An 8,797-nucleotide genomic window follows, 5' to 3' on the forward strand; every position below is an offset into this window, starting at 1 on the left:
TCAGTTAAAACAAAGAATTAGTGAACACAAGAGCTCCATAAGGAGGAATGATAGAGATTACCCCATAGCAGTACATTTCAATGACTTTAAACATGACATCACATCATTCAGATTCCAAGGCATTGAGAAAGTGACTCTGCCTGAGAGAGGTGGTCACATTGATGCTATTCTGAACAGAAGAGAATTGTTCTGGATCTATAACTTGGAAACGTTATCCACTAAAGGACTAAATGATGAGATCCCATGGCATGTCCTGCTCTAAGGAGTTTTCAGGTGTACCATATCTTGGTTGGTTGCAGCATTCAAGATAAATGTGGCACACTTTTGAATGATTTATGAAAGCTGCAACTAGGCCGATGTCTTCATTCATCTGTTGTGCCCATTTTGTAAATACTCGTGTAAATATAGTATATGTCAATTACTGTCAGCATAATGATGTGTATGTGTTGTGATGTTGCACTTATTTCAATTAGTCTTGGGTCTCTTCAAGGTGACAAATGCTTCCTGTCAATGATTGAGAGACACTCCCACAAGAGACTGATTGTGCTACACCTGTGAACACATGGATGGAGGAGGTGTAAAGGGTGGAGCATTATGGTCTTTTTAACATCATTGTGGCAGAAATGCTGTCAAACACTTGACAAAGGTCCAGTGGACGAAACGTTGTGTCTGTTTAATAAAAAAGTGATGCTGAGCAAGAGCAGTGTGCGGGATCTTCTTCCTTCAAGACTCAACTGATACTTTCCAACCTGCTGCACCAGTGTGGATGTGCGAATATCTCTTTAAAAAAAAGGGGGGAATTTGGCTGAAAATTGTCAGCAAGATATCCATAAAACTTATGAATGGACTTCCATACAATTTTGTGAGACGGAGCAATCCTATAATGTGTGTGTGTGTGTGTGTGTGTGTGTGTGTGTGTGTGTGTGTGTGTGTGTGTGCGTGCGTGCGTGCGTGCGTGCGTGCGTGCGTGCGTGCGCGCGCGTGCGTGCGTGTGCATGTGCAAAGGTCCAATAGAAAACTAGGTTTAGTCTTTAAAAAGAGTGTTTTTGGCACATTTTGAAGTGACCCTCAAGTATGTCATGTCTTTGAGAAGCCCCCTATTTTTGCTCACAAACGAGCGGGGAACTATAAGTTAAGGGACATGCTAGTCAAAGCTGACTGCTAGACACGCCCTTCACATTTTCTGTCTAACTTACCTAATGGTAATTTTGCTTGATCTAATTGTGTTCACTGTAATGCTATGATCAGAGGTGAGTATTTTTCTACATCCACACCACTGAGATATATTAAATATAGGGTAACGCTTTAGAATACAGCCCGCAAATAAGCATGTAGTTATAGTATAACAACGGGGTTTAGGGCTGTAGTTATAGTCTAACTACGGGGTTTAAGGAGTGAATTATAAGATCTGTACTTATAGTCTAACTACGGGGTTTAAGGAGTGTAGTTATAGTATAACAACGGGGTTTAAGGAGTGTAGTTAGAGTATAACAACGGGGTTTAAGGAGTGTAGTTGGAGTATAACAACGGGGTTTAAGGAGTGTAGTTAGAGTATAACAACGGGGTTTAAGGAGTGTAGTTATAGTATAACAACAGGGTTTAAGGAGTGTAGTTATAGTCTAACTACGGGGTTTAAGGAGTGAAAAAATACTTTAACTAGAGGGTAACAAGATCTGTATTTATAGTCTAACTACGGGGTCGCGGGCTGTATTATGAAGCAGGGGACAAATGTTTGTACTTATAGGCTAATTACGGGGTACCACACTGTACTTACAGGGTAACTATGGGGTTCAAGGAGTGTAGTTATAGTCTAACTATGGGGTTTAAGGAGTGTAGTTAGAGTATAACAACGGGGTTTAAGGAGTCTAGTTAGAGTATAACAACGGGGTTTAAGGAGTGTAGTTAGAGTATAACAACGGGGTTTAAGGAGTGTAGTTAGAGTATAAAAACGGGGTTTAAGGAGTGTAGTTAGAGTATAACAACGGGGTTTAAGGAGTGTAGTTAGAGTATAACAATGGGGTTTAAGGAGTGTAGTTAGAGTATAACAACAGGGTTTAAGGAGTCTAGTTAGAGTATAACAACGGGGTTTAAGGAGTGTAGTTAGAGTATAACAACAGGGTTTAAGGAGTGTAGTTAGAGTATAACAACGGGGTTTAAGGAGTGTAGTTAGAGTATAACAATGGGGTTTAAGGAGTGTAGTTAGAGTATAACAACAGGGTTTAAGGAGTGTAGTTAGAGTATAACAACGGGGTTTAAGGAGTGTAGTTAGAGTATAACAATGGGGTTTAAGGAGTGTAGTTAGAGTATAACAATGGGGTTTAAGGAGTGTAGTTAGAGTATAACAATGGGGTTTAAGGAGTGTAGTTAGAGTATAACAACAGGGTTTAAGGAGTCTAGTTAGAGTATAACAACGGGGTTTAAGGAGTGTAGTTAGAGTATAACAACGGGGTTTAAGGAGTGTAGTTAGAGTATAACAACGGGGTTTAAGGAGTGTAGTTAGAGTATAACAACGGGGTTTAAGGAGTGTAGTTAGAGTATAACAATGGGGTTTAAGGAGTGTAGTTAGAGTATAACAACGGGGTTTAAGGAGTGTAGTTAGAGTATAACAATGGGGTTTAAGGAGTGTAGTTAGAGTATAACAACGGGGTTTAAGGAGTGTAGTTAGAGTATAACAACAGGGTTTAAGGAGTCTAGTTAGAGTATAACAACGGGGTTTAAGGAGTGTAGTTAGAGTATAACAACGGGGTTTAAGGAGTGTAGTTAGAGTATAACAATGGGGTTTAAGGAGTGTAGTTAGAGTATAACAATGGGGTTTAAGGAGTGTAGTTAGAGTATAACAACAGGGTTTAAGGAGTCTAGTTAGAGTATAACAACGGGGTTTAAGGAGTGTAGTTAGAGTATAACAACGGGGTTTAAGGAGTGTAGTTAGAGTATAACAACGGGGTTTAAGGAGTGTAGTTAGAGTATAACAACGGGGTTTAAGGAGTGTAGTTAGAGTATAACAATGGGGTTTAAGGAGTGTAGTTAGAGTATAACAACGGGGTTTAAGGAGTGTAGTTAGAGTATAACAATGGGGTTTAAGGAGTGTAGTTAGAGTATAACAACGGGGTTTAAGGAGTCTAGTTAGAGTATAACAACGGGGTTTAAGGAGTGTAGTTAGAGTATAACAACGGGGTTTAAGGAGTGTAGTTAGAGTATAACAATGGGGTTTAAGGAGTGTAGTTAGAGTATAACAACGGGGTTTAAGGAGTCTAGTTAGAGTATAACAACGGGGTTTAAGGAGTGTAGTTAGAGTATAACAACGGGGTTTAAGGAGTGTAGTTAGAGTATAACAACGGGGTTTAAGGAGTGTAGTTAGAGTATAACAACGGGGTTTAAGGAGTGTAGTTAGAGTATAACAACGGGGTTTAAGGAGTGTAGTTAGAGTATAACAACGGGGTTTAAGGAGTGTAGTTATAGTCTAACAATGGGGTTTAAGGAGTGTAGTTAGAGTATAACAACGGGGTTTAAGGAGTGTAGTTAGAGTATAACAACGGGGTTTAAGGAGTGTAGTTAGAGTATAACAACGGGGTTTAAGGAGTGTAGTTAGAGTATAACAACGGGGTTTAAGGAGTGTAGTTATGGTATAACAACGGGGTTTAAGGAGTGTAGTTAGACTATAACAACGGGGTTTAAGGAGTGTAGTTAGACTATAACAACGGGGTTTAAGGAGTGTAGTTAGAGTATAACAACGGGGTTTAAGGAGTGTAGTTAGAGTATAACAACGGGGTATAAGGAGTGTAGTTAGAGTTTAACAACGGGGTTTAAGGAGTGTAGTTATGGTATAACAACGGGGTTTAAGGAGTGTAGTTAGAGTATAACAACGGGGTTTAAGGAGTGTAGTTATGGTATAACAACGGGGTTTAAGGAGTGTAGTTAGAGTATAACAACGGGGTTTAAGGAGTGTAGTTAGAGTATAACAACGGGGTTTAAGGAGTGTAGTTATGGTACCAGTGACATCACTGGTCCACACTAACTCAAATTAATTACTCATTAACTCAAATCAACTCTCAATAACTGTCAAACTATTCATCATTCATCTAGTTTGACAGTTATTGAGAGTTGATTTGAGTTAATGAGTTATTAATTTGAGTTAGTGTGGACCAGTGATGTCACTGGTCCACACTTTAACACTCAATAACTGTCAAATTTAATGACAGACTTCAAAACCGTTTACAGTTTTCTGATATACTACTGATGTTCTAATGATACAAAGCTGGTTGAAAATGGGCAGAGTGTTCCTTTAATATCTCAAAAACTATAGTGGGCATAGTGGGTAGGCTATATTAATGCATGGTCAGTGCATGGTCAGTGTCAGACGCTCTGACCATGGTCCGGATCACTTAGTGTGTGGTCGGTCAGGTGGTCAGTGTGGTCTGTCACGTGGTCCGTCAGTGTTCCTTCTTGTCTTAATGCATGGTCAGTGTACAGACGCACTGACCATGGTCCGGACCACTTGATGTGTCATATAGAGATTATAGAGATTGGAAACATCTTGATAGATAACATTATTACATTCCCTCAAATAAGTCGTCAAACGACTGTTATTTCTTTGTGACAAGCAACTTTTTTTCACAGAGTTTGATGAGGAAATGCGCCGAGCACGAGCGCCGCCCGCAGGCAGACCCTCGGCCAAGTAGGCTACATTACCCAGCGGCATCAGTCACGTTCTAGACCGGACCTTGCACCCATAATCATTTCAGCCGGGCTTCAAAAATAAGGTGGATAAAAAGTAAAAATGTAAAAAAAAAAGACATTCATGAGTGAAACAACAACAACAACAACACTGGCAGGTGTTGGACGGCAGGCGGACTGGAGAGACATCGCAGCCCTCTGGGATACCAATCAACCAGCCAGACAACCAACCAACCAACCACACAGCGAGCCAGTCAGCCAATCAGTAGGTCTGTCAGGCGGGCAGAGAGAGTCAGACAAAACCCAAAACAAAGATGGCCACCACCACAGGAAGCCGCGTTTTGGAACGGTTTGGTGTTTTTTGATTGAGTTAGTGGGACAGGAAGGAAGGAGCAAGAGACACAGAGGGACAAGTGTTACCAAAGGTTACCATGGTTCACCAAACGTTACCAAGGGTTACCATTCATTACCAATATGTTTACCAACAATTACCATGGCTTACCATTGATAGCCAAGGATTACCATGGTTACAGAGTGACAACATTAAGAGCAGAGTTAAAAGGAAGGTTAGGTTTTGGATATACAGCCGCTAGTTCAAATGAACAGCAACGTTTAAGTTTAATGGTGAGAAATGAGTTGTGTTATTGCAAATGTCTCTTACGGTTTACTAGGCACTCATTAGGTTTGTTGTGTGTAAACTCATATTCCAATTGTTCTAACAGATGAAGTAATCCACTGTCTTCAATTGGTATTGTAAAAAGAAGCTATCTGGATATTTATGATTAAACAGCGTGTAGAAGTTGAGTTATATGAAGAAGCCATCGTGCAGAAGATGAGCTTCTACCAACTCAGATCTCTTTACATGGTAATGGTAAGTAATGGAGTCACTGCGTTTGGCTAGAGCTGCTGGTCAGTCCTCGGCTCTATTGCTGCTAGATCTGTCAGACACAGTTAGCCACCTAATCCTCCTCTCCACACTCACTGAGCTTGGTATCTCAGGATCTGCCCTCTGCTGGTTGAGGTCCTACCTCTTCTCATATCACTGTTATGCTGAAGACACCCAGCTCTCCCTATCATTCCTGCCTGCATGAGGCCACTCACATTACAGGCAAATCCAATTTGGTGATAAAGTCATTAATCATCATTATCTTGATTGGTTTCCCAAATCTGATTTGGGAGTGTGACCGCACTGCCACAAATCAGCCTAGCTGCATGGGTTGTTATGGTAACGACGTGGGCGTCAGTAAATACGTATGTTGGTGATGTGGTTTTCCTGCGCAGAAACATTTGATGACGAGTTGCGAGTGACGTTCAAATCAGATTTGGTGGATCTGCGCGTCCGCACTGAAGACACATCAGTCAAAAGCACATTTAAAGCAGATTGGAAACTACCTCCATATCATGTGGTTTGGGACAAGTGACACAAATCAGACTTGGAGCTTCCAGACTCATAAAACCAATCTGGATAAAGTCATGAATAGGTCACTAAAGTTCACAAATCAGATGTGGCCTCCTAGTCTGAACATGGCCTAGCTCTCTATCTTTAAGAAGAGACTCCAGACCCTGCAGCTCTTTAACCAACACCTTCACACTTGATGAGCATGAAGGATGAAAGGATGAAAAAGGGATGATAGATACATGAATGTTAATAGCATGAATGGTGATGAATGAGGGACATGAATGATGAATAAATCCTCTGCACTCTGTGCTGCCTGGTGACACCTGGGTCCATTCAGACTCAAGCTTGGCCTCATGATGGCACTTCCTCATGTTGTTGTCTTCTGACTAGATCATTGCTTGTGTTCTATAAAGCTCAGATGTACGTACGTCTCTTTGGGTAAAAGTGTCTGCTAAGTGATTTTTTAACCTTGTAACACTGTAAATTGTAACACTGTAAATTGTAACATTGTAAGTTATAGGAGTGTTTCAAAAGTAGGCCTGTGCACATCCCACCTTCATCCAGGTGCAGGGCAAAAGGCGTGATATTCAGTAGGAGAGAATGAATGTCCGCACACCGGTTAAGCTCCCATAATTTAATAATTGAAATAGCGCAACGTTTCGACCCCACACGGGTCTTCTTCAGGCAATCAATCAACAAGGCACAGACAGGAAAAAGGCAGTTAATATAGCTGTTCAGGTGATTAGTTAATGGTAAACACCTGCCCATCAGCTGATCCGGCCTGTACAACAATTTTTTTTATAAAATTGGTTTAAAACCCCAAGAAAGGGGCATAGGCTACATTCAACATATCACAATATGAAAGTTAATAATACATTAATATTTCCATCAATAAACCACACCCTTGTTGCAGAAAATAAAATAAAATGAGGAAAGGGGAAAGAAAACCAACAGCCAGTTGTCCCTTTAAGCTCAGCTCACTGGCTGTTGGTTTTCTTTCCCCTTTCCTCATTTTATTTTATTTTCTGGAACAAGGGTGTGGTTTATTGATGGAAATATTAATGTATTATTAACTTTCATATTGTGATATGTTGAATGTAGCCTATGCCCCTTTCTTGGGGTTTTAAACCAATTTTATAAAAAAAATTGTTGTACAGGCCGGATCAGCTGATGGGCAGGTGTTTACCATTAACTAATCACCTGAACAGCTATATTAACTGCCTTTTTCCTGTCTGTGCCTTGTTGATTGATTGCCTGAAGAAGACCCGTGTGGGGTCGAAACGTTGCGCTATTTCAATTATTAAATTATGGGAGCTTAACCGGTGTGCGGACATTCATTCTCTCCTACTAAGTTATAGGAGTGTAAACAGAGCTCTTATTATTGAGTCACTAAAGCTCCTGGTTTAAAAAAAGAGGCAGAGCTTCATCTTAATCTAGAGGGAAATCAGGAGACAGTGATGTCAGGGTGAGCTGAACCTGGAAGCATGGCACAGGGTCAAGGGTCAATTCACTTTCTATTCAGCCAGTTAAGCTGCTGGATTCAATCCACAAACTGAGAACAAAATCTTGAAAAAGGTTCATACATGCTGTTGTGAAAGAAATCAATGAGAATCAAGACTCTATGACTGACCAATGGACAGAAGCTTGACTTCACTGGTTGAAATGAATTTGAGCCAAACCATGCACACGACTCATTTGATATTTGATAAACAATTTGTTTCTACCTGGTGCTCTCTTGCATTTTGCAATTTGATCCTTCTTTAATCTGTTTTCAATTCATTCCTGTTAGCTTTTACTTGTTTTATTCCCTGTCAAACACTTAATAACTCTACCTGCAAAAGTGCTAAAGAAATAAAACATAATTATTAATGTATTTATATTATTGCCAAACACCACCGTCTTTCTCACTAAGCATGCGGTGTACGCCCATGTGTTACTTCTTCAGATGATATATTTGACATGACATGATATGACTGAGGGAAGGCAGAAAGCAGCTTGATTAGTTGATGCAGTCGTAGCACTTCATTGCTACTGTGCAGCCTTTTTGCACTAACTTATCAACTGAACACTCAGCACTTTGTATTGTTTTTATAACTTTGAATCATGCAGGGAAGTTTTGCTGATAGTGGCTCCTTAACAGCAACACTCTTCATATTCCTCGTCTGCTGACTTGCTTTGTGTTCAGTGTGAAGTCTTCAAACTAAATAATCAATTATAGATTTATCAGTTAAAATTAGACCTTTGCAGCTCGGACTCAGCAGGGAAATACAACAGAATATGAGCACATCAAATATGAAATAAAAATAAAGTTTCCTCAGTTGTCAGCAGCAGAGGGAGCCAGAGAGCTGTTGAAGAAGATGAGAGACTGTGATGCTGACAGACAGACATCACATAACTACACATTTACTCATTTACTGTGTAGTCATGTGTTGTTATTTTAGTTTCCCTAATTAAGGTTTCTCTTTTAATTTAATTTAATCCAGAGCAGTGGTTCTCAATGTGAGGTCCGGGGGGACCACCAGGGGTCTTTGAGGAGGTTCCAGGTGGTCCCAAGCAAACTGATGAATTAAATTTCCAAGAAGTGAACACAAATAGATGTAGAAGAATGACTGTTTTGATGACAGTTTCTCTGTTATCTCTTCAATACAGACACACGTACATCAATGTGTCCAGAGAAACAACTGACTAGATCATTATACAAAACCAACATGCAGGAAACTTTGA

The sequence above is a fragment of the Poromitra crassiceps genome (genome assembly GCF_964638095.1).
Source record: "Poromitra crassiceps genome assembly, chromosome: 20".
Lineage (NCBI taxonomy): Eukaryota > Metazoa > Chordata > Actinopteri > Beryciformes > Melamphaidae > Poromitra > Poromitra crassiceps.